The sequence below is a fragment of the Ranitomeya imitator genome, chromosome 1, assembly GCF_032444005.1.
Source record: "Ranitomeya imitator isolate aRanImi1 chromosome 1, aRanImi1.pri, whole genome shotgun sequence".
Lineage (NCBI taxonomy): Eukaryota > Metazoa > Chordata > Amphibia > Anura > Dendrobatidae > Ranitomeya > Ranitomeya imitator.
In genome coordinates, this window is record NC_091282.1 from 393,591,388 (window position 1) to 393,619,158 (window position 27,771).

The following is a 27,771-nucleotide window of genomic DNA, read 5'->3' on the forward strand; positions in this document are numbered from 1 at the left end:
TCACAAATTGATCCGTAAAAATGAAAAAGTACTTTTTTTTCACAAAAAAATTCTTTTAGCCTCAATTTTTTCATTTTCACATGGACAACAGGATAAAATGGATCCTAAAATTTGTTTGGCAATTTCTCCTGAGTACACCGATACTTCACATGTGGGGGTAAACCACTGTTTGGGCACATGGTAAGGCTCGGAAGGGAAGGAGCGCCATTTGACTTTTTGAATGAAAAATTATCTCCATCGATAGCGGACACCATGTCGCGTTTGGAGAGACCCTGTGTGCTTAAACATTGGAGCTCCCCCACAAGTGACCCCATTTTGGAAACTGGACCCCCCAAGGAACTTATCTAGATGCATAGTGAGCACTTTAAACCCTCAGGTGCTTCACAAATTGATCCGTAAAAATGAAAAAGTACTTTTTTTTCACAAAAAATTTATTTTCGCCTCAATTTTTTCATTTTCACATGGGCAATAGGATAAAATGGATCCTAAAATTTGTTGAGCAATTTCTCCCGAGTACGCCGATACCTCATATGTGGGGGTAAACCACTGTTTGGGCACACGGCAGGGCTCGGAAGGGAAGGCGCGCCTTTTAACTTTTTGAATGGAAAATTAGCTCCAATTGTTAGCGGACACCATGTCGCATTTGGAGAGCCCCTGTGTGCCTATGCAATGGAGCTCCCCCACAAGTGACCCCATTTTGGAAACTAGACCCCCCAAGGAACTTATCTAGATGCATACTGAGCACTTTAAACCCCCAGGTGCTTCACAGAAGTTTATAATGCAGAGCCATGAAAATAATAAATAATTTTTCTTTTCTCAAAAATGATTTTTTAGCCTGGAATTTCCTATTTTGCCAATGGTAATAGGAGAAATTGGACCACAAATGTTGTTGTCCAGTTTGTCCTGAGTATGCAGATACCCCATATGTGGGGGTAAACCACTGTTTGGGCGCACGGCAGGGCTCAGAAGGGAAGGCACGCCATTTGGCTTTTTAAATGGAAAATTATCTCCAATCATTAGCGGACACCATGTCGCGTTTGGAGAGCCCCTGTGTGCCTAAACATTGGAGATCCCCCACAAATTACCCCATTTTGGAAACTAGACCCCCAAAGGAACTAATCTAGATGTGTAGTGAGCACTTTGAACCCTCAAGTGCTTCACAGAAGTTTATAACGCAGAGCCATGAAAATAAAAAAAAAAAATTATTTTCTCAAAAATGAATTTTAGCCCGCAATTTTTTATTTTCCCAAGGGTTACAGGAGAAATTGGACCACAAAAGTTGTTGTCCAGTTTCTCCTGAGTACGCTGATACCCCATGTGTGGGGGTAAACCACTGTTTGGGCACACGTGGGGGCTCAGAAGGGAAGTAGTGACTTTTGAAATGCAGACTTTGATGGAATGGTCTGCGGGCGTCACATTGCGTTTGCAGAGCCCCTGGTGTGCCTAAACAGTAGAAACCCCCCACAAGTGACCCCATTTTGGAAACTAGACCCCCAAAGGAACTTATCTAGATGTGTGGTGAGCACTTTCAACCCCCAAGTGCTTTACAGAAGTTTATAACGCAGAGCCGTGAAAATAATAAATACGTTTTCTTTCCTCAAAAATAATTTTTTAGCCCAGAATTTTTTATTTTCCCAAGGGTTACAGGAGAAATTGGACCACAAAAGTTGTTGTCCAGTTTCTCCTGAGTACGCTGATACCCCATGTGTGGGGGTAAACCACTGTTTGGGCACACGTGGGGGCTCAGAAGGGAAGTAGTGACTTTTGAAATGCAGACTTTGATGGAATGGTCTGCGGGCGTCACATTGCGTTTGCAGAGCCCCTGGTGTGCCTAAACAGTAGAAACCCCCCACAAGTGACCCCATTTTGGAAACTAGACCCCCAAAGGAACTTATCTAGATGTGTGGTGAGCACTTTCAACCCCCAAGTGCTTTACAGAAGTTTATAACGCAGAGCCGTGAAAATAATAAATACGTTTTCTTTCCTCAAAAATAATTTTTTAGCCCAGAATTTTTTTATTTTCCCAAGGGTTACAGGAGAAATTGGACCACAAAAGTTGTTGTCCAGTTTCTCCTGAGTACGCTGATGCCCCATGTGTGGGGGTAAACCACTGTTTGGGCACACGTGGGGGCTCAGAAGGGAAGTAGTGACTTTTGAAATGCAGACTTTGATGGAATGGTCTGCGGGCGTCACGTTGCGTTTGCAGAGCCCCTGGTGTGCCTAAACAGTAGAAACCCCCCACAAGTGACCCCATTTTGGAAACTAGACCCCCCAAGGAACTTATCTAGATATGTGGTGAGCACTTTGAACCCCCAAGTGCTTCACAGACGTTTACAACGCAGAGCCGTGAAAATAAAAAATCATTTTTCTTTCCTCAAAAATGATGTTTTAGCAAGCAATTTTTTATTTTCTCAAGGGTAACAGGAGAAATTGGACCCCAGTAATTGTTGCGCAGTTTGTCCTGAGTATGCTGGTACCCCATATGTGGGGGTAAACCACTGTTTGGGCACACGTCGGGGTTCGGAAGTGAGGGAGCACCATTTGAATTTTTGAATACAAGATTGGCTGGAATCAATGGTGGCGCCATGTTGTGTTTGGAGACCCCCTGAAGTGCCTAAACAGTGGAAACCCCTCAATTCTACCTCCAACACACCCCTAACCCTTATCCCAACTGTAGCCGTAACCCTAATCACAACCCTAACCCCAACACACCCCTAACCACAACCCTAACCCCAACACACCCCTAACCCTAACCACAACCCTAATTCCAACCCAACTCTAAGGCTATGTGCCAACGTTGCGGATTCGTATGAGATTTTTCAGCATCATTTTTGAAAAATCCGCGGGTAAAAGGCACTGCGTTTTACCTGTGGATTTACCGTGGATTTCCAGTGTTTTTTGTGCGGATTTCACCTGTGGATTCCTATTGAGGAACAGGTGTAAAACGCTGCGGAATCCGCACAAAGAATTGGCATGCTGCGGAAAATACAACGCAGCGTTCCCGCGCGGTATTTTCTGCACCATGGGCACAGCGGATTTGGTTTTCCATATGTTTACATGGTACTGTAAACCTGATGGAACACTGCTGCGGATCCGCAGCGGCCAATCCGCACCGTGTGCACATAGCCTAATTCTAAAGGTATGTGCACACGCTGCGGAAAACGCTGCGGATCCGCAGCAGTTTCCCATGAGTTTACAGTTCAATGTGAACCTATGGGAACCAAAAATCGCTGTACACATGCTGCGGAAAAACTGCACGGAAACGCAGCGGTTTACATTCCGCAGCATGTCACTTCTTTCTGCGGATTCCGCAGCGGTTTTAGAACTGCTCCAATAGAAAATCGCAGTTGTAAAACCGCAGTGAAATGCGCAGAAAAACCGCGGTAAATCCACGATAAATCGGCAGCGGTTTAGCACTGTGGATTTTTCAAATCCGCTGCGGAAAAATCCGCATAGGACCAGAATACGTGTGCACATACCGAAACCCTAACCCTAGCCCTAACCCTACCCCTAACCCTACCCCTAACCCTACCCCTAGCCCTACCCCTACCCCTAACCCTAACCCTACCCCTAACCCTAACCCTACCCCTAACCCTACCCCTAACCCTAACCCTAGTTCTTACCCCAACCTTAGTGAAAAAAAAAAAATTCTTTATTTTTTTTATTGTCCCTATCTATGGGGGTGACAAAGGGGGGGGTCATTTACTATTTTTTTTATTTTGATCACTGAGATAGGATATATCTCAGTGATCAAAATTCACTCTGGAACGAATCTGCCGGCCGGCAGATTCGGCGGGCGCACTGCACATGCGCCCGCCATTTTGGAAGATGGCGGCGCCCAGGAAAGAAGACGGACGGACCTCGGGCGGCCAGGTAAGTATAAGGGGGGGGAGATCAGGGCACGGGGGGGGCGTCGGAGCACGGGGGGGTGGATCGGATCATGGGGGGGGGTGGATCGGAACACGGGAGGGAGGATTGGAGCACGGGGAAGGATTGGAGCACGGGGTGAGGGATCGCTGTGCGGGGGGGGGTGGATCGGAGCACGGGGGGGGTCGCTGTGTGCGGGGGGGGGATCGGAGTGCGGGGGGGTTTGATTGCAGCACAGGGGGTGTGATTGGTGCACGGGGAAGCGGACAGGAGGACGGGGGAGCGGAGCACAGGACGGAGGGGAGCGGACCACAGATCGGGGGGCTGGGGGGGCGATCGGAGGGGTGGGGTGGGTGCACATAAGTGTTTCCAGCCATGGCCGATGATATTGCAGCATCGGCCATGGCTGGATTGTAATATTTCACCAGTTTTTTAGGTGAAATATTACAAATCGCTCTGATTGGCAGTTTCACTTTCAACAGCCAATCAGAGCGATCGTAGCCACGAGGGGGTGAAGCCACCCCCCCTGGGCTAAACTACCACTCCCCCTGTCCCTGCAGATCGGGTGAAATGGGAGTTAACCCTTTCACCCGGCCTGCAGGGACGCGATCTTTCCATGACGCATATGCTGCGTCATGGGTCGGAATGGCACCGACTTTCATGACGCAGCGTATGCGTCAAAGGTCGGGAAGGGGTTAAAGAGAACTCTTTGGCCACAATGATCAACTGTATATGTGAAGAAAGAAGGCCACAGAATTTCAGGAAAAGAACATCTCGCTAACCATTTAGCAGCCAATCAACCTGGGAACATTTCACGGGTAGAGGGAAGAATGGATTCAGTGAAATTTCAACAAATACTTGATGCAAACATATCTCCATCTGTAAAAAACTTGGAAGAATTTTCCAAGGAAAAATGGATGAAAATCCCGCAAACAAGAATTTAAAGACTCTTGGATGGCTACAAATTGGCTTTAAATTGCACAAAAGCCACTTTTATAGGGCACCGGTCACACACAGCTTTTACGTTTCGTGTTAAGACTCACAAGTGTGAGGACTCTTGATGCGGGTTGCAAACTAGCATATCTTGGCCAAAATATCAAAATATCAACCAGTACCTCATATATTATTTTTTTTTTGCACTTCATTTTTCAGGGTGCAGCTAGGCCCAGCATTTTTGGGCATGTAAACTAGCAGCTCGCCTAATCTAATAGTATGGGCGTCACTAATAGGCTGTTAGCCAGATACTATGCATTATGTGTAGGTGACCAGTGCCCTATACAAGCTGCTTTTGTGCAATGTAATACTAAGCAATTATCCCAATGATGACAGAAGTATTCTAGGTGTGATACCTCTATTGGCTAGCCAGAAAATAATATGTTTGCAAGCTTTCAGAGCACAGGGGCTCCTTCTTCAGGCAGGATTACAAATAGATTAATAAGAAATAAGCACAACATTTAAAGAATAGTACATTTGTTAGGGGGTGGGAAGTGTGATGAGTCCATAGATAAGCCAAGGTAATCAAATTAGGCATTTTCTTACAAATGGAGAGGCAGTGGGAATAACTTTCTTAAGGTACCTTCACACATAACGATATTGTTAACGATATCGTTGCTATTTGTGACATAGCAACGATATCGTTAATGAAATCGTTATGTGTGACAGCGACCAACGATCAGGCCCCTGCTGGGAGATCGTTGGTCGCTGAATAAAGTCCAGAACTTTATTTCGTCGCTGGACTCCCTGGAGACATCGCTGGATCGGCGTGTGTGACACCGATCCAGCGATGTCTTCACTGGTAACCAGGGTAAACATCGGGTAACTAAGCGCAGGGCCGCGCTTAGTAACCCGATGTTTACCCTGGTTACCATGCTAAAAGTAAAAAAAAAAAAAACACTAGATACTTACCTAACGCTGTCTGTCCTCCAGCGCTGTGCTCTGCTCTCCTCCTGTACTGTGTGTGAGCCGGAAAGCAGAGCGGTGACGTCACCGCTCTGCTTTCCGGCTCACAGACAGTACAGGAGGAGAGCAGAGAAGCAGAGTGCAGCGCTGGAGGACAGACGGCTGTAGGTAAGTATCTAGTGTTTGTTTTTTTTAACTTTTAGCATGGTATCCAGGGTAAACATCGGGTTACTAAGCGCGGCCCTGCGCTTAGTTACCCGATGTTTACCCTGGTTACCGGCATCGTTGGTCGCTGGAGAGCGGTCTGTGTGACAGCTCTCCAGCGACCAAACAGCGACGCTGCAGCGATCCGGATCGTTGTCGGTATCGCTGCAGCGTCGCTTAATGTGAAGGGGCCTTTAGTTATCTGGAGTCTGTCTGGTAGAGGTGTGAATTGTATCCATGTAGTGACTCATAAATCCAGGTGTTAAATTGAGTCATAGTGTCAGCGAATTAAACATATTCATTAGTTTGTATTCCCAAATTTTTCTTTCCCTGTAGTCCTTATGTTAGGAGTCGAGTTTCCTCTGCTGCACAGGGGGAATCTCGATCCGTGTCTGCTGCGGTCTCCCATTCGGTATCGGCCGCAGTGGGCTCTGCTCAGCGGAGACGTCGCTCCCAGCGTCTCGTTGAGGCTGATTCGGTGCATAGGGTCACTACTGCCTTTTCTGGCTTTCCTATGGTACCCTGCACTGATCTGCGGCGAGCGAGCCTCTCTGGGACTAAGTCCTTGTTTATCTACAAAAAAGGTTGCACTCTATCGTGCAAAAGCATGTCTAATATGAAATATATGAAATATGAATCGCAAAATGGCATTTGAGCATTAGGAAAATATTTAAGAGACGCTTTGCACAGAATTTGATATAATCAAATAGTGTGAGCCCATCAACCAATCGTCAAGGTGGTCTCATAACTGATGGGTCCCTGACCCCCCTGTCCAAATGTGAACACTTACCAAAGGCCAATGTCTGTATGCCTGGGTGAATATGGACACCTCTGTTCAGCAAAGCCTACATATGAGTTGGCCAGGACCAAGTGTGATGAGATGCAATTAAAAACCACATGGTGATGGGAGGAGTGCTCAGTCAGTAAGCTAACATAGAAATGACAAAAAAAGACTCGCACATCCAAGCCAGTGTGAATAGGTGCATACCAGGAGCAGCTACCTCCATACATGAATCTACAAAAAAGGTTGCACTCTATCGTGCAAAAGCATGTCTAATATGAAATATATGAAATATGAAATCGCAAAATGGCATTTGAACATTAGGAAAATATTTAAGAGACGCTTTGCACAGAATTTGATATAATCAAATAGTGTGAGCCCATCAACCAATCGTCAAGGTGGTCTCATAACTGATGGGTCCCTGACCCCCCTGTCCAAATGTGAACACTTACCAAAGGCCAATGTCTGTATGCCTGGGTGAATATGGACACCTCTGTTCAGCAAAGCCTACATATGAGTTGGCCGGGACCAAGTGTGATGAGATGCAATTAAAAACCACATGGTGATGGGAGGAGTGCGCAGTCAGTAAGCTAACATAGAAATGACAAAAAGGTAGCTGCTCCTGGTATGCACCTATTCACACTGGCTTGGATGTGCGAGTCTTTTTTTGTCATAAATATGTGTGTGTGTTGTGAGTGAAAGTCGCTCTTTAAATAACCCTCCCTATTGAATGTCTGTTCGCGGAAGGTGTATGTTTGCTATCTAGCGCCCGACTTATCCAACAGCACGTAACACACATCACAGCGTCCAGTTGCTGTGTCCGCCAGTACGGCGCCGTGCGCTTCCTCTGCGCTTTCCTTACCCAAGCCTGGGTGGTTAGTGGCGTCTGTCAGTGCGGCACCGCACGCACTCTCGTGCCTTTATTTACTATTTCAATAGTTTCCTTACACACCCAGTTGCGGTGTTGTGCCAGCAGTGGTCTAATCGGACTTCAATCCTAGTTGGGGTTGTGTTCGCTGACTTATTGCTCGCGCTCTATGTGCGGTACCGCGGTCCTGTGACGCAACAGGATCGCTTCCTTCACGCAGGGTGAAGTTAACCCTTGTATGTATACTTATAGTACCGCCATATAGTCCGTCTTACTTAGCAGCAGGTACTTTCCTGCACGGTGGATCCCGGGTTGCGAACGCACCAATTCCATCTAATAAACTATATATTTGGTGCGTTCCGCCAACCCTAACAGAATACTAGCGCCAGGATCTGGCTAAGTAATGGCGGATGAACAGCGATTGCAGGGGTACATCCAGCTGCTGGAGGGCCGGTTGGCATCTCTTGAGCGTGCAACCTCGGCGGTTTATGTTACCGCAATAGCTGTTCAGGCTGCTAGCGTGGCTGCAGCAGCTTTACCCACTGCCACCTCTGTTCCGACCCTATCTCACCTTCCTTTGCCTGAGAGATACTCTGGGGACAGTAAGTCCTGTAGGGGTTTCGTGAGCCAATGTGGTATACACCTCGAGCTCCTGGCTGCATGTTTCCCTACTGAGCGGGCAAAGGTGGGATTCATAATCTCCCTCTTGTCGGACAGAGCGTTGGAGTGGGCTACGCCGCTGTGGGAGCGCAATGATCATGTGGTGCGGAGTGTTCCTCGGTTTCTGGACTCTCTGAAACAGGTCTTTTTAGGACCTCAAGTCACCCATGATACAGCGCTCCAGCTGCTGGCTTTGACTCAGGGTTCAACCATGGTCAGCCATTTTGCTGTTCTCTTCCGGACATTAGCGTCTGAGTTGGAATGGTCAGATAAAACCCTCATTCCCATATTTTGGAGGGGGCTGGCTGACCATGTGAAAGACGCTTTGGCCACTAGGGAGATTCCCGCCACACTGGAGGAGCTCATAGCCATATCTACTCGCATAGACCTTCGTTTTCACGAGCGAAGGTTGGAGCGAGCCCAGTGTAGGCAGAGGTTTCGGCTGGCTCCCACGTTCGCCAAACCTTTGGAATCTCCAGTCCAGGCGTCCGAGTCACATGAGGCCTTAGAGGTGACACGAGCGGGATCCAAGTCTCAGTCCGCCCGTGCACATAAGGTCCGTCATGTTTACCGGCAGTCAGGACATCTTGCCTCCAAGGGTCCTCAGCGGTCGGGGAAACGTCAGCGTTTAGTGGCAGTTGGAGGAGGTACACTAGACACGGCGATGTTTGCCTCAAAGTTGTCCTTCAAGGGGACAATTACCATAGGCCCATCCACTCTTATGGTCGAGCTATGCGTGGATTCTGGGGCAGAGGGTAATTTTATGTCTTCCTCTTTTGCCCAGCGTCACGCAATACCCTTGGTGATGCTCGCCAAGCCTGTGACCGTTCGAGTGGTAAATGGGTCAACACTACCCTCACAGATTACCCACCAAACCATTCCTTTCACGCTTTCTGTGTCTCCATCACATCAGGAGATAATCTCCCTATTAGTCATTCCTGAGGGAATTGATGAGGTCCTGTTGGGGATACCATGGCTCCGCTACCATTCTCCTAATATTGAGTGGTCCTCTGGGAGAATTTTGGGATGGAGTAAATCCTGCGAGGGTAGATGTCAGAGGGAGTACGTTCAGGTTGCTACTACACAGGTACCCGCAGATCTTTCCTCTCTCCCCAAGCACTATTGGCCCTATGCAGACGTGTTCTCCAAAAGAGCTGTGGAGACCCTTCCGCCTCACCGCCCCTATGACTGTCCTATTGACCTCTTGCCTGGTGCTGAGCCTCCCCGGGGTCGAGTCTATCCGTTATCTCTCCCGGAGACGGAGGCAATGTCTCAGTACATCGAAGAGAATCTGGCAAGAGGATTCATTAGGAAGTCAGTGTCACCGGCAGGGGCTGGGTTCTTCTTCGTACAGAAGAAGACTGGAGACTTACGTCCATGCATAGACTACAGGGGTCTTAACGCCATCACCGTTAAGAACAAGTACCCATTACCCCTGATATCTGAGCTGTTTGATAGGCTACGGGGAGCGAGGGTATTTACTAAGTTAGATCTGCGGGGTGCCTACAACCTGATTCGCATCCGTGAGGAGGATGAATGGAAGACGGCTTTTAACACCAGGGATGGGCACTATGAATATCTGGTGATGCCCTTTGGGCTCTGTAATGCCCCAGCCGTTTTCCAAGACTTTGTGAATGACATCTTCCGGGATATGCTCACCACCTCGGTCGTAGTCTATCTGGATGATATTCTCATCTTCTCTCCAGATATTGACTCCCATCAGAGAGATGTTCGCAAAGTCTTCGACCTCTTACGGGCAAACTCCCTCTACGCCAAGTTGGAGAAGTGTGTGTTTGAGCAGGAGTCCTTGCCTTTCCTTGGTTATATCATCTCTGCCCAGGGTTTGGCTATGGATCCTGCCAAGCTACAGGCTGTAATGGACTGGCAGGAACCCCATTCTCTTAAAGCGGTGCAGCGCTTTATGGGGTTCATTAATTATTATCGCCAGTTCATTCCACACTTCTCAACTTTGGTAGCTCCCTTGGTTGCCCTCACCAAGAAGTGAGCAAATCCCAAGTTGTGGTCAGAGGAGGTCTCCAAAGCCTTTCTCTCGATCAAGTCACACTTCGCTAGCGCTCCCATCCTACATCGCCCTGATGTTGATAAGCCATTTATCTTGGAGGTGGATGCCTCATCCATTGGTGCTGGAGCAGTCCTTTTCCAAAAGGATGCTCAAGGTCGGAAGCATCCTTGCTTCTTCTTCTCCAAGACCTTCACACCAGCGGAGAGGAATTATTCCATCGGGGACAGGGAGTTGCTGGCCATGAAGTTGGCGTTTTCGGAGTGAAGACATCTCTTGGAGGGAGCTCGCTTTCCCTTCCAAGTCTTCACTGACCACAAGAACTTGGTGTATCTGCAAACGGCCCAGCGGCTGAATTCTCGCCAGGCTAGATGGTCCCTGTTCTTCTCCCGGTTCCATTTTACTCTCCATTTTCTCTCCGGGGAGAAGAACGTTCGTGCTGACGCTCTCTCCCGCTCCGTGGTGTCATCGGAGGAGAAGGAGGAGGAGCTTCGGCTTATTGTCACTTCTGAGAGCCTGAGAACTGTAGCTCTGGTTTCGCTAGAGTCTGTGCCCCCGGGCAAGACTTTCGTACCAGCTAACTTGCCACCGGAGGTTCTCTCTTGGGCTCACTCCTCCAGAGTGGGTGGGCATTTTGGGACCAACAGGACATCTGAGCTTCTGGCGAGAACATACTGGTGGCCACATATGGCCCGAGATGTCAAGGACTATATTAAGGCGTGTGTTTCTTGCGCCCAGAATCGGTCTCCTCGGCAATGGCCTGCTGGGTTGCTTTACCCTCTACCGGTGGCAGACAGGCCCTGGGAGATGGTCGGGATGGACTTTGTGGTGGGCCTACCCAAGTCACGTGGCTGCTCCATTATTTGGGTTGTCACCGACCATTTCTCTAAAATGGTGCATTTGGTGCCGCTTCCTCGGTTACCCTCAGCACGGGCCTTGGCGGTGTTGTTCATTAAGCACGTTTTCCGATTGCATGGTATGCCTGATAAGATTGTCAGTGATCGGGGTCCCCAGTTCGCGTCTCGGTTTTGGAGAGAGCTCTGCCGTTTACTCAGCATAGAGTTAAACCTCTCCTCTGCATACCATCCCGAGACGAATGGGTTGGTGGAGAGAACCAACCAGACTCTGGTGACATATTTGCGACATTTCGTCTCTGCTAGGCAGGATGACTGGGCATCTTTGCTACCTTGGGCGGAATTTGCCTTGAACAACGCCGTAGCCGATTCCACTGGTCAAACTCCTTTTCTCCTTAATTACGGCCAGCATCCGCGTGTCCCTGTGCCCATGCCCGTGTCATCCACCGATTCTAGGGTGGCAGACTGGGCGGTGGAGGCACGTGACATCTGGGACTGCACACAGGATGCCATCCGGGCCTCCAAGGAGAGAATGAGGGTTTCGGCTGATACACACCAGCGCCCCGCTCCGGTCTTTGCTCCTGGCGACTTAGTGTGGCTCTCCGCCTGTAACATCAGGCTGCGAGTTGAGTCCACTAAGTTTGCTCCTCGCTACATTGGCCCGTTTAAGGTTCTGGAACAGGTCAACCCTGTGGTCTACTGTTTGGCTATTCCTCCACACCTTGGTATCACCGATACTTTCCACGTTTCCCTCTTAAAGCCCGTTCATTTGTCCCGGTTTTCTGAGTCATCTGCTGGGACATCGGGTTCATCCACGGATGAGTTTGAGGTGAATGCTATTGTGGGGTGCAAGGTGGTACGTGGCAAGAAATTTTATCTGGTGGACTGGAAGGGTCACGGCCCAGAGGATAGAACCTGGGAGCCTGTGGAGCACATTCGGGCTCCGCTGCTTATCGCAGCTTTTGAGCGTAGTGAGGCTCAAGGAGGGGGGGCCATAGGAGGGGGGTAATGTTAGGAGTCGAGTTTCCTCTGCTGCACAGGGGGAATCTCGATCCGTGTCTGCTGCGGTCTCCCATGCGGTATCGGCCGCAGTGGGCTCTGCTCAGCGGAGACGTCGCTCCCAGCGTCTCGCTGAGGCTGATTCGGTGCATAGGGTCACCACTGCCTTTTCTGGCTTTCCTATGGTACCCTGCACTGATCTGCGGCGAGCGAGCCTCTCTGGGACTAAGTCCTTGTTTACTCACACTGAGCATGCCCAGGGCAGGGTCTCCCATTGGAGGTCGAGGGCCACATGTTCGGTCACATGCTCAGGTGCTGCAGTACATTCCATTGGTCCTCCTGGAAGGTCCTGAAAGGGCAAAACATGCTCAGGTACTGCAGCACTTTCCATTGGTCCTTCTGGAAGGTCCTGAAAGGGCAAAGACTTCAGTAGCAGCTTCCTGTGCTGCAACTATATAAACTGCGCATGACCGCACGGCCATGCGCTAGTATTGTCTTGTAAATATGTGTGTGTTGTGAGTGAAAGTCGCTCTTTAAATAACCCTCCCTATTGAATGTCTGTTCGCGGAAGGTGTATGTTTGCTATCTAGCGCCCGACTTATCCAACAGCACGTAACACACATCACAGCGTCCAGTTGCTGTGTCCGCCAGTACGGCGCCGTGCGCTTCCTCTGCGCTTTCCTTACCCAAGCCTGGGTGGTTAGTGGCGTCTGTCAGTGCGGCACCGCACGCACTCTCGTGCCTTTATTTACTATTTCAATAGTTTCCTTACACACCCAGTTGCGGTGTTGTGCCAGCAGTGGTCTAATCGGACTTCAATCCTAGTTGGGGTTGTGTTCGCTGACTTATTGCTCGCGCTCTATGTGCGGTACCGCGGTCCTGTGACGCAACAGGATCGCTTCCTTCACGCAGGGTGAAGTTAACCCTTGTATGTATACTTATAGTACCGCCATATAGTCCGTCTTACTTAGCAGCAGGTACTTTCCTGCACGGTGGATCCCGGGTTGCGAACGCACCAATTCCATCTAATAAACTATATATTTGGTGCGTTCCGCCAACCCTAACACCTTAAAATTACCTTTTAGTATTAAGACTTTTAAATCTGTCATACTGTGTCCAGGTCCAGAGAAATGTTTTCCCACAGGCGTGTCCATTTAGTTCCTGATTGTGTGTCTGTGTAGATTCATCCTAGTTTGTCACGGGTCCCTTCTCTGTGGTGTCACTTATTCGTCACGTGCCTGCTCTCACACGTGACTTGGGGTTGTGCCTGCAAGGGTTAATCTTTCTCCCCACTCTCAGTCCAGCATTCAACCTCTGTCCTATGCTGTAATGGGAGCATAAATCACACACCGACCCAGGCCACACACCCGCTCATACACGCTGCCACCACTCATCGAATACACGGAACTAACAATACTAATAAAAATATGTCTATCACTCATAAGGCTCACACACCTTAGGCTATGGATTCTTTTAGAACATTCAAGGTTCAACTTGTTAAAGTTTTGTACTTTAATAACAAAAGGGTCAATGCTTACAATAAGAAAAAGGTATAAAAAATATGATCATAAAAAGATATACAACTTATGCAAAACAGTGTCAAAATAAACAGGAGAAACTAACAGAAATTATCTAACTGGTAGTTGCTTTCTGCTCCCTGAGGGTAGGACGATGTAACTCGTAGATTGGATCACACCAGCTTCTCAGGCTGCCCCCATCATGTGAACACAGTCACACTGAAGGCATCAAAACTATGAATTAACACATGTGGAATTATATACTTAACAAAAAAGTGTGAAACAACTGAAAATATGTCTTATATTCTAGATTCTTCAAAGTAGCCACCTTTTGCTTTTATGACTGCTCTGCACACTCTTGGCATTCTCTTGATGAGCTTCAAGAGGTAGTCACTGGAAATGGTTTTCACTTCACAGGTGTGCCCTGTCAGTTTTAATAAGTGGGATTTCTTGGCTTATAAATGGGGTTGGGACCATCAGTTGTGTTGTGCAGAAGCCAGGTGGATACACAGCTGATAGTCCTACTGAATAGACTGTTAGAATTTGTATTATGGCAAGAAAAAAGCAGCTAATTAAAGAAAAACGAGTGGCCATCATTACTTTAAGAAATGAAGGTCAGTCAGTCCGTAAATTTGGGAAAACTTTGAAAGTGCCCCCAAATGCAGGGGCAAAAACCATCAAGCACTACAGAGAAACTGGCTCACATGAGGACCGCCCCAGGAAAGGAAGACAAAGAGTCACCTCTGCTTCTGAGGATAAGTTTATCCACGTCACCAGCCTCAGAAATCGCAGGTTAACAGCAGCTCAGATTAGAGGCCAGGTCAATGCCACACAGAGTTCTAGCAGCTGGCACATCTCTACAACAACTGTTAAGAGGAGACTTTGTGCAGCAGGCCTTCATGGTAAAATAGCTGCTAGGAAACCACTGCTAAGGACAGGCAACAAGCAGAAGAGACTTGGTAGGCTAAAGAACACAAGGAATGGACATTAGACCAGTAGAAATCTGTGCTTTGATCTGATAAGTCCAAATTTGAGATCTTTGGTTCCAACCACAATGTCTTTGTACGACGCAGAAAAGGTGAACGGATGGACTCTACATGCCTGGTTCCCACAGTGAAGCATGGAGGAGGTGTGATGGTGAGGGGGTGCTTTGCTGGTGACACTGTTGGGGATTTATTCAAAATTGAAGGCATACTGAACCAGCATGGCTACCATAACATCTTACAGTGCCATGCTATTCCATCCGGTTTGCGTTTAGTTGGACCATCATTTATTTTTTAACAGGACAATGACCCCAAACACACCTCCAGGCTGTGCAAGGGCTATTTGATGAAGAAGGAGAGTGATGGGGTGCTACGCCAGATGACCTGGCCTCCACAGTTACCAGACCTGAACCCAATCGAGATGGTTTGGGGTGAGCTGGACCGCAGAGTGAAGGGAAAAGGGCCAACAAGTGCTAAGCATCTCCTTAAAGATTGTTGGAAGACCATTCCCGGTGACTACCTCTTGAAGCCCATCAAGAGAATGCCAAGAGTGTGCAAAGTAGCCATCAAAACAAAAGTTGGCTACTTTGAAGTACCTAGAATATAAGACATATTTTCAGTTGTTTCTCACTTTTTGGTTAAGTATATAATTCCACATGTGTTAATTCATAGTTTTGATGCCTTCAGTGTGTATGTACAATTTTCATAGTCGTGAAAATACAGAAAAATCTTTAAATGAGAAGGTGTGTCTAATCTTTTGGTCTGTAGTATATGTCAAACAAAATACTTACTAAGTAACATTTCCCACATGTCTACTTTACAGCAGCACAAGTTTGGAACCAATTTTTTTTTTGTTAGGAAGTAATAAGTTAAAAGTTGATCAGCGATTTCTCATTTTTACAACACCATTTTTTTTAGGGACCACATCACATTTGAAGTCACTTTGATGGGTCTATATGATAGAAGATACAGAAAGGGGCACTGCTTTAAAGATTGCACTCCTCAATGTGCTCAAAACCACATTCAAAAAGTTTATTAACCCTTCAGGTGTTTCACAGGAATTTTTGGATTGTGGAGAAAAAAAATTTTCACAAAAAATTTAATTCAGATTCCAATTTTTTTATTTTGACAAGGCTAGCAGGAAAAACTTGCCACCAAAATTTGTTTTGCAATTTCTCCTGAGTACGTCGATACCCCATATGAGGGAGAAAGCTACTATTTGGGCACACGGCAGGGCTCGGAAGGGAAGGAGCACCATTTGCCTTTTTGAATGCAAAATTTGCTGCAACAATTGGCTGACGCGATGTTGCGTTTGGAGAGCCCCTGATGGGCCTAAACAGTGAAAATCCCACCCACGTGTGACACCATTTTGGAAATTAGACCCCACAGGGAACTGACCTACATGTGTGGCGAGCACACTGAATCCTCAGGTGCTTCACAGAAGTTTATAAAGTTCAGTCGTCTAAGTAAAAAAAAAATCAAATTTTCCCCACAAATATGTTTTCAGCACAAAATATTGCATTTTCATAAGGGTAACAGGAGAAATTGCACCATACAATTTGTTGTGCAATTTCTCCTGAGTGTGCCGATAACCCATATGAGAGAAAAAACACTGTTTGGGCACACTGCACATTTTTGAATGCTGTAACATTTGGCAGATGCAATGTCGCATTTGGAGAGCTCCTGATGTGCCTAAGCACTGAAAATCCCCCACAAGTTAAACCATTTTGTAAACTAGACCCTGCCCAGCCTGTACTTCTGGAGTCATGCACCTGTAAGGCTACGTTCACATTAGCGTCATGCAATGCTGCGTCGCCGACGCAACGCATGACGGATCGGAAACGCACGCAAAAACGCACCTTTTTTGACGCAAGCGTCGGACGGATGCGTCGTAAAACGCAGCGTTTTTTGTGCGTTTTTGTTGCGTTTTTACAAAAAACGCAGCGTTTTACGACACATGCGTTGTCAAACAATGATTATATCTTTACACACAATTTAGTGTCTAGACACTAGATAACACCACCAATGAATAGAAGAGGGTGGGTCTAGTGTCTAGACAATAGATAATGCCACCAATGGGTAGATGAGGGTGGGTATTAATGTAATAGTGGTATATATACCCCGGCATAGATTATTTCCAACCATACAGCATCAAGATGGATCGTCCCATGGAGAGTATCTACCTCAATTTTGAGCTGGAATTAGCCCTTGCTATTGCTTATGCTATTGCCTGTCATGAACAGAGGAAAAGAGACAAACTACGGAGAAGGAGTCGTCGGCGTTTTTGGCTACACCCTATAGTGGAAGTCCGAGAGAGTCGTGGAGCCTACCATTGTCTGTTTGGCGAATTAAATGAGAACCAGGAGAAATACTTTGAATACACCAGGATGTCACAAAACAGCTTCCGATATCTGCTGCGTCTGGTGGAAGGAACCATTGCCAGGCAGGACACGCAGCTCCGTAAATCGTTTTCCCCCGAGGAACGTCTGCTGGTGACTCTACGGTACGTAATGCAATGTGAAGGAGTTATATGTTCTTGCCATTTTTTCAAGTAACTAACGTGTTTTGGTTTTGTGGGGTGGGGGATTGTAATTAAGAATGAAAAATTCTTTCATAACAATTTAATTAATTTCATTTATTTATTTTTCTTCTTGTCAGTTTCCTTGCTACTGGAGAGACCTTGAGATCACTGCATTTCCAGTTTCGGATTGGAGTCTCCACACTGTCTGGTATTATTGCCGACACATGGCGCATTGTGGGACAACCTCCAGGAGGAATTTTTACCTATCCCAACAACAGAATTATGGCAGGCCAATGCCCAAAAATTCGAACAAGTGTGTTCTTTCCCTAACTGTATTGGAGCTGTGGATGGGAAGCACATTAGGATTACCAAGCCTTCAAGAAGTGGATCTCTGTTTTTTAATTATAAAAAATACTTTTCCACCGTGCTGATGGCAATTGCAGGTGCGGACTGCAGGTTTTTCGCTGTTGACATTGGAGCGTTTGGCCGTGCAAATGATTCACGGACATTTAAGGAGTCTGATATGGGCCGAAGATTGTACGATAACAATTTTAATTTCCCCCATCCACGACCTCTTCCCAACACCGAAGGCCCGGCCCTGCCATTTGTTGTTGTTGGGGATGAGGCTTTTCAAATGTGTGGCAACCTACTTAAACCGTACTCCAGTCGGGGGTTGGACCGCACAAAAAGTATTTTTAATTATAGACTGTCCAGGGCCAGAAGAACTGTGGAGTGCGCCTTTGGAATCCTTGTCTCCAAATGGCGTATCTTAGGATCCGCTATAAATTTGAAAATTGAGACAGTGGATGAGGTGGTGAAGGCGTGTGTGGTTCTCCACAATTTTATTATTGATAAAGAGAGAGTCAACGTGGAACTCGATGAACCCATACCAAATCCATTGCCTGATTATCAAGATCATCCTCTGCGGACAACTGTGGAGATTGCTCATATGAGGGACCAATTTGCTGCATACTTTGTTTCAGATGTTGGCCGTGTTTCATGGCAAGATCAAATGGTTTAATTCATCTTGTTATTATGATGTTATGTAAACACTGTGGAGTCCATGTCATTTAACCATCCTATGTAAGGTTATTGTTATAATGTCCCCTGATTATCTAATGCGTTGTGTTTTTAAATAAAGTTCTTGTGCCTTTCCGTTTTCACAAAAAAAATCTCCCATATGTTTTTCCATAGTAATCAAATTGTAAAATCCAATGTTATGTAAAGTAATGTGTGTCCCACAAAATTTATGTGAGCACCAGTACACAAATGGACTGTGACAAAACAAAAAAATATTTCAGCCGTGTGTTCCATAGTTTTGACGTATAACATAATCGGCTCCCACCTTGTCAACCATTTTTAATCCTGCAGACTATTTGCATATGGAACCTGGCTTGACAAGGAGGGAGACGATCATGTTTGCAAAACTCTACAGAGTTAACACTATTGCACTCAGGATGCTGGAATACGTCCAGAGTCAAATAGTGGCGACACTGTGAACATTGCTACCACCTCACCTGACCAATAATCTTAAGGTACATTAATAAAACTATTATCCAACGATACCGACCAGTGATACGACCGGACCGTGACCGTTGTTTAGTCGTCGCGTGGTTGCTGGAGAGCTGTCACACAGACAGCTCTCCAGCGACCAAAAAAGAGCAAGTCCCCGTGTAATCTGGGTAATGTTATGAAGCGCATGGCCGCACTCACGATGTTTTCCCTGTTTACCATTGTAAATGTAATATAAAAAAATTAAAAAAACCTTTCATTCCGGTGTGTGACACGTCCATCGCCGTCAGCTTTCCGTACTGTGCCAGCCCTAAAGCAAAGCACAGCGTTTAAGTCAACGGTGTGCTCTGCTTTACGGGCGGGAAACAGTGTCAGTGACTGCGGAAAGATGACGGCGAGGGACGTGGTTGACACCTTTATTTTTTTGGGGGGGTATTGTTCACTTATTTGAGTGTTTAAAACACTGCGCTAGTAACCCAATATTCCCTTGTTTAAAACAAAGACATTGCTGGATCGGTGTCAAACACGCCGATCCAACAATGACAGCGTGTGATCAGTTACCCCAAGAAATTCCTAATCATTCGCTGACACCAAAAATCTCACAGCAGGGGCCTAATCGTTGTACGATTTCTGAAAAGATAACGTTGGTTACACACAAAAACCAACTATATCGTTACTGAAATCGTTGTGTGATGGTACATTTTAAACTTGACATATTGAACAATGCTGTTTGTGTTTGTAACATCTCATAGTACAATGAACGACAGCCCTATAAAAAAATGAAAAAAAAATGTATAAAATATTGTCAGACATTGCACATCAGTTGTTACAAAGACAAGATTTGTGTATACGGCGCACGGTGTGATTTGGTGCAAACTTTATTTGAGACAATAAAAAAATAATTTTTTTTTAAAAAAATAACAATTTTATTAGGGACACAAAAAAAAGAAATGGGAAATGTTAGGGGGTATCGATATCAGCAATTAAGGGGGATTGATATCCCCCACTTTTGGGGGGTGTTGAGGAGACCGAGGAGGAGGACGAGGGGGAGGAAGCAGCATAGTCTATGACACTAGACGGGATGCCGACATCAATCCAGCCAGTTGACGGTGGCGATCCTGCCAAAGCAGGAGGTGAGGGAGGAGGAGGGACGACCAGTGTCCTTGGCTGGCTACTCCGGCTCCGGGTAGACCCAGGCTGTGTACTCGGTGTACTCCTTGTAGACCCAGGCTGGGTACTGGGTGTACTCCGTGTAGACCCAGGCTGGGTACTTGGAGTGCTCCGGGTCGACCCAGGCTGTGTAGTGGTGGTTGTTTTGGGAGCAGCCATAGCCAAGGTTGTAGTGCTTGTCGTCGTCGTCTTCTTCTTTTTTTTCCTCCTCTCTCCCTCTGGGTGTGGGTCGGCTTCCCGTCTGTGTGCCCTTGAAGGCCTGGCATGATCAGAACTTTGGGGCTCTGTTCTGTGGTGGCGGTGGCGGTGGCCCTCGGCACGCGGAGCTCTGTGGTGGTGCTCTGCAGCAGGAGTCGGAGTCATGGCAGCCAGCGATGGTACTGCGGGCACATTTGTCGCTGACTGCATGACCCGAGCCTGCTGCAGAGCAGTGACATATGCGTTGTTGCAGCCCTACATGACCGAAATCTGGAGTTCCGGCGTAAGATGTTCAACCATGCCCTTGTGAATGGCACTAAAAAAATGTTTGGCCGGCCTCGAGAGCTCCGATTCGATGTTTTCAAGACGCAGGTCGATATTGGACATTTTATCGCACAGCGCCTTGAAACCATTCTGAAATACGGTGCTCAAATGTAAAAATTCGGGCATGACCGCCCTGTCCGAGGCCCGCTGACGCTGTTGGGAAGACCCAAAGGAAGGAGCGCCAGAGGCCTCGGCCAGGGGAACATCTGATGGACCGGCTGCCGGTTCGCCAGATTGTGGTGGTGCAGACCTGCTCTCGCTGTGGGATGGCTGCGACGGTTCAGATGGCGCTTCACGAAGGACCGCTCCAGAGGGTCGGACAGTCTCGCGGGTGCTGCTGTGTGTTCTGTGAAAACATAAGGAAACCATTAGTATACTAAATATAACATTTCACATGCGTCATTAATTAACTTTACTGCCGGTATCCATTTCCGCCGTTAATATTAACCTATTTTTAATATTGACACTGCATATGCCCCATCAATATTAAAAAAAATGCATTTATTTAATTCAAAATAGTCACCCATGGTTGCGGTTTGTAACGCCAGACAATTATGCTTACGTTGGAACTGCCATGACGTCACGGTCATGTGACCGAGACGTCATCACAGGTCCTGCGAGCTGAGCAACCATGGGAACATAACCTGCCTTGCAGTAGAAGGTATGGCGTGTCTATTATATTTTAATTTTTTGTGTATAAAAAAACTGGGATACACCTGGATGGGCACTATACTACTCCACTATGAAATATTGCCCGGGCATGGCCAATCTACTATCTTTCTGTGTTCTGTATACTTCTGATTTCAGGGAAATAACTAGTAAGTCAAGCTCACCATTGTAGTAATCCCAGAAGGGAGCCGCTGTGTCAAGTGTGAGAAGACCAGAAATGAATAAAAAATTCGAGGTCAACGAGGTGTGAAAATTAAAAACTAAATACTTTATTCACTTCAATCAGAAGCAGAGGATGAAACATTTGCACAATACAATAAAAACACTATCTACGCGTTTCAGGTCTGATGTTTCCTGTCACCTGAAACGCGTAGATAGTGTCTATTGTATTGTGCTGATGTTTCATCCTCTGCTTATGATTGAAGAGGATAAAAGTATGTATTTTTTACTTTTCACGCCTCGGTGAGCTTGCATTTTTTCCTTCATTTCTATACTTCGTATTTGCCAAAATAAATGGCTGGGCAATAAGCTACGTGGCTGGAATATAGTAGGTGAATATGCATGTTTTAAAAACTAGGTGTGTGCATAGGTACTATACTTAATCTCTGCTTTCAAGGACCGGTCGCAAGAACTGCAATATACGGTTGTATTTGTACACAGAGGTCCTTGAAGCTGCAGCACCACTATGGGTCTGTCCCTCCTTTTTCAGGCCCCTCCTGAAACGGTCCTTCATGGAGCGCCATCTGGTCTTCAATTGTTTAACTGTGTATAAATTAAAAAAATAAAAAAGGTTTTAGAGAATATATTGAAAACGATTACGCAACCGTGTGCAATCCCAATAGAAGACATCACAGACGGTTGTGTAATCCTGGCATGATGGGTCACAGCAGCATTTTGGAAATACTTACGAAAACTAGCTTTGCCCTTGGGGGAAGCGCTGTCGAAGCCATCCCACAGTGATTGTGCCACCTCTATCCACAAACGGCGCAATATGCCCTAGTCCGCGTGCCGGGGGTCACGGCTGTCCCACAACTGGCCCCGTTCTTCTATGAATGCCACCATCATATCGATATCCAGTGGGTCATCATGGGCCCGTTGTGAAACCTAGAATAAATGGAAAATATTAATGTTTGCAAGATAAAAAAATGTTGTCCCTACCTCCTCCACCGCCACCTACCACACACACCACCACCCCCTCCCACCACCCCCCATACCCGCAAAAACAAAAAAATTAACAAAAAAAAAGGAATAGGTTTGAAATAAAAACTTACTCTCCGTCCTGCAACCACAGCTTGGCCCCGTGGTCTCTGCTCCTGCTCCCTCTGTTCCTCCTGGTTCTCCTCCTCACTTGAAGAAGCCTGCAAAATAGTTCACCAAAAAGTTGAGTGACCCATCTACAAATGACAGCGAATATAGTAAGCAATAGTAGATCATGTACTCACCGGACTCCTCAGCGGTGGGGTGTTGCTGGAATCACTGGCCATAATGCAATTCTGATTCTGAAAAAAAGAACAAAATAACATTGATCCTATGCTCCTATGCACAATCCAGCAATATAAAAAAAAAAAAAAAACATTTTCATTTCAACCACAAAGAACATTGCACTCCAACTGAACTAACGCTGAGCAAACAACACTGCCACATTGATTAAAAGAAACAATGGCAGAGACAACCCAATGCCAGAGTAAACAAAAGCCTAAAGATAAGAAAACTAATCTACAACAGACCCTATGTAGTAATCCCAAAAGAGAGTTTTTTTTTTTTTTTTAAAGTACAGTATGCATGGAGCAACCCAAAAACCACAATAGATTTTTGAAAGGAAAAAATTAACAACACCCAAAAATTAAGGGCAGAAACGGCAATAACACACCATACTTTACAATAAAACCGACAGGGACGGATACAATAAAAGGCCATACAACGCCATACATCACAACCAGAAACATACAACAATGTCTTTACATAACCACAGTGCAGAACATAATACACAACTTGCAATCTAAATTATTACATTTAATAAAAGGGCGCAGAATCATTCTATACTACCATACGTTACAATAAAACCGACAGGGCCGGAGACTATTAAACGCCATCATATAACGCAAGAATAAAACATCACAATTGAATACAAAGAACACCACCAAACCAAAAAATGGAAAAGAAAAATCTATCCTGGAAAGAACAATAATCAAGGCCGCAGACAATGAAACGCCATTCTATACAACGCCATACATCACAACCAGACTAAAAATACAAAAATATCTTTAAACAACCACAGTGCAGAATATAATACACAACTTGCAAAAACAATTTTAAAAAACATGTAGAAAATGCACAGAATCATTCTATACTTACATCTCTGGACAGCGGATGAATAAAAGTAGAAGTCACTGTCTAGACACTTTTTGGTTTAATTTTATCTAACGACGCATGCGTCGCACAACGCACGCACGATGCACACACGCGACGCAAGTGCGTTGTCAATAGGTTTCAATGGGAAATTGTAACGCAATGACAAAGCACGAGCGACGCAAGTGCGACGCGTGCGTTTTTTTGACGCTTCAAAAATGCAACATGTAGCGTCTCCGACGCCACCCAGGTGCGGTGAAACGACGCATGCGTCGTGCGTTTTACCGAAAACGCATGACAACGCAACGCATGCGTCCCCAATGATAAAGATAGGGGCGCATGACGCATGCGTTGTCGTGCGTCGACGACGCAGCGTCGCATGATGCTAATGTGAACGTAGCCTAAGCTAGGCGGGCTCTCATCGCTTCAGAAATGCAAAACGTGGATGCTATATGTGGTTTAGGTACACTGGGGCTCAGAAGAGAGGGGGGCATTTGGATTTGGGAGCACATAATTTGCTGAATTTCTTTTTGCGGGTGAGGAGCCATTTCACTTTTCCAAAGCCTTTATACTACCTGTAATGTGGAAGCCCCCTATATTTCCGTTAGCAGATAACGGATCTGAGTGAGGACTTGATTTTTTGTGGATTGAGTTGAAGCTTTTATTGGGAACATTTTACATAACCTTTGGGATCACATTTATCTGGCACGCTTACTTTGGGTTTTCTATCTAGATCTCTGATTGACGTGATTCAGATGAAATCCCAAGAGATCCATTCACTATAATGAGGCAGCTGGATCACAGGCCAGACGGCATCCACAATGCCTCCATCTGCCTCATTATAGGGAATATTCGGCCTGAGATTCCAACTGAGTCACATATTTCAGAGATTTACACGGAAATTCTCAACGTAAGCGCTCAACGTAGTGCGCAGGATAAATGTGCGCCGAGCCTTACTGCGATGTTTGGGAGGCAGAATGAAAAAATGAACAGTAGGTGAAGAAATGCTTTTATTTCTTTTTTTAAACCTTTCCTCATGCTGTATAAGAGATTAGGCGACTTTATTCTTCAGGTCAGTGCGATTACAGCGATACCAGATTTATATCGGGTTTTTATGTTTGGCTGCTGTCACACACTAAAAGACGCTTTTTATTGAAAAAAATAGTTTTTATATCCCCACATTTTGAGAACAATAATTTTTCCATATTTGGCCCACAGAAACATGTGATGGTCTGTTTTTTGCGAGACGAGTTGACGTTTTTACTGGTACCATTTTCAAGCACATGAGATTTTTTTGATCGCTTTCTACTCCGATTTTTGTGAGGCAGAATGTACAAAAACCAGCAATTCAGAAATTTCTTTTGGGGGGTGTTTATGCAGTTCCTTGTGTGGTAAAATTGATAAGGCAGTTTTATTGTTCAGGTCAGTACAATTACAGCGATTTTTTTTTTTTTTTTTTTTTTTTTATGTTTTGGCATTTTTGTACAATAAAAACTATTTTATAGAAAAAATAATCATTTTTGCATTGCTTTATTTTGAGAGCTATAACGTATTTATTTTTCTGCTGATGGAGCTGTATGATAGCTTGTTTTTTGCAGGACATAATGACGTTTTTAGCGGTACCATTTTATTTATATCCGCCTTTTTGATCACATTTTATGCCTTTTTTTGTTTGGCAGTATGATGATAAAGCATTAATTTTGCCTTGTTTTTTATTTATGGTGTTCAATAGTGTTTAAGGGTATGTGCACACGTAGAATGGTTCACTGCGGATACTGTGATAAATCCGCAGGGCAAAACCGCAGCTGTTTTTCCTGCGGATTTATCCTGTTTTCTATTGCGGATTCCGCTGCGGTTTTCCATCTGCAGTTTTCTATTGGAGCAGATGTAAAAACTCTGCGGATTCCGCACAAAGAATTGACATGCTGCGGAAAATAAAACGCTGTGTTTCTGCGTGTTTTTTTCCGCAGCATGGGCACAGCGTTTTTTGTTTCCCATAGGTTTACATTGTACTGTAAACTCATGGGAAACTGCTGCGGAAACGCTGCGGATCCGCAGCAAAATCCGCAACGTGTGCACATACCCTAAGGTGTTAACTAGTGGGACAGTTTTAGTTGGGTCATTGTGGACGCAGTGATACCAAATATGTGTACTTTTATTGTTTTTTGTTTTTTTTCATTCAAATATTTATCTAGCGATATAATATCTTTTGATTTTTGTATTATTAGTTTTTATTTTTTTAAATATACTTTTACAATTATTTAAAAAAAAATGTTTTTTACTTTTTTCTAACTTTTTTTACTTGGTCCCACTATAGGACAATCATTTTTTGCAGGCTGATCGCTTCTACAGCATGGAGATGAAGCAGCTGTGGTGACCCGGATGTCATCATGATGACATCGGGTCAACATGGCAACGATCGGGATCCCGCGTCATGCCGAGCTGTCAGCCCTCTTCCAGCTTTGTAGAGAAAAGAAAAGGACACAGTACTCATACGGTTACTGGTTGGTGGTGCTCAAGTAGGGTATCCAGCCCGTAGTATCAATCATAGAAAAGACTTGGCAATCAAAGAGAAGTGTGGCAAAGCAAAAGTTCCATTTATTATGTATCCAGTGTTTAACTTTGAAAGTTTTTGGTCCACATCCGGACCTTCATCAGATGTTGTTTACTTTGAATCCAGGGTTAATTTCAGGTAGCCTACCCTCCGCCACCGCGATCGCTCGTTCCTGCGTGCTGCCCCATATAAACTCTCCACCGGCATCCAGGCTACCTCAAATTACCCCTGGATTCAAAGTAAAGGACTTCTTATGAAGGTCCTGATGTGGACTGAAAACGCTCAAAGTTAAACACTGGATGCATAATAAATGGAACTTTTGTTTTGCCACTCTTCTCTGCCGGCTTCGTGTTCTAACGCAGCATTTCAGGGTTAATGTGTCATTGGCGGTTTGTGACCACTCCTGTCACTTAATGCCGGGTGTCAGCTGTCAGAATCTGCTTACACTCGGCGGTGATTTCCCGCACACCCCCTGTGTGCGCGGGCGATCGCAATGACGTAATATTCCATCCATGGTCAAATAGGCCCAGGGCACATGTACGGAATATTATGTCTGATGTCAGAAAAGGGTTAAATTGTAGTTTTTTGCATGAAATAAGTATTTGATCACCTACCAAGCAGCAAGATTTCTGTCTCTCACAGACGTGTTACTGTTTCTTTAAGAAGCCCTCCTACTCTGCACTCATTATCTGTATTAATTGCACCTGTTTGAACTTGTTACTTGTATATGAGAAGGAAACAACTGTTAGCGCATTTAATAGAAGATGGCAGAAACCCAAGATGACTGTCAATCTTCCTCAGTCTGGGGCTCCATGCAAGATCTAGCCTTGTGGGGTAAGGATGATTCTAAGAAAAGTCAAGTCAGCCCAGACTTGCTCAATCAACTGAAGACAGCTTAGACCACAGTTTCAAACATTACTGACAGTAACACACTATGCCATCATGGATTAAAATCCTGCAGGGCACTCAAGGTCCCCCTGCCCACGCCAGCACATGTCCAGGCCCGTTTAATGTTCACCAACAACCATCTGGATGTTGCAGAAGAGCATTGCAAAAAGGTCATGGGGTCAGATGAGGCCAAAATAGAACTTTTTGGCATCAACTCCACTCGCCATGTTTTTAGGAAGAAGAAGGATGAGTACAATCCCAAGAACACCCTCCCAACCTTGAAGCATGGTGGGGAAGACATCACACTTTGGAGGTGCTTTTCTGCAAAGGGGACAGGATGACTGCACCGTATTCAAGGGAGGAGATTTTGGCCAACATCCTCCTACCCTCAGTAAGAGCATTGAAGATGGGTTGTGGCTGGTTCTTCGAGCATGACAATGACCCAAAACACACAGCCAGGGCAATTAAGGAGAGAATTCGTAAGAAGCATTTCAAGTCCTGGAGTGGCCTAGCCAGTCTCCAGACCTGAACCCAATAGAAAATCTTTGGAGGGTACTGAAACTTAATGTTGCTCAGCAACAGCCCTGAAACCTGAAAGATCTATAGAAGATCCGTATGAAGGCATGAGTTAAAGTCCCTGCTACAGTGTGTGAAAACTTTGTCAAGAACTACAGGAAATGTCTGACCTCTGTATCTACAAAGTTTTCTGTACCAAATATTAAGTTCTGTTTTTCTATTGTACCAAACATTTTTTTCATTTTTGTAAAAATCATGCAATGTGATTTTCTGTATTTTTATTTAAGATTCTGTCTCTCACAGTTGAAGTGTACCTGCAATAAACATTTCAGACCTCTCCATTCTTTGTAGGTGGGAAAACTTGCAAAATCGGCAGTGTATCAAATATTTATTTCCACCATTGTAGATAATATTCATG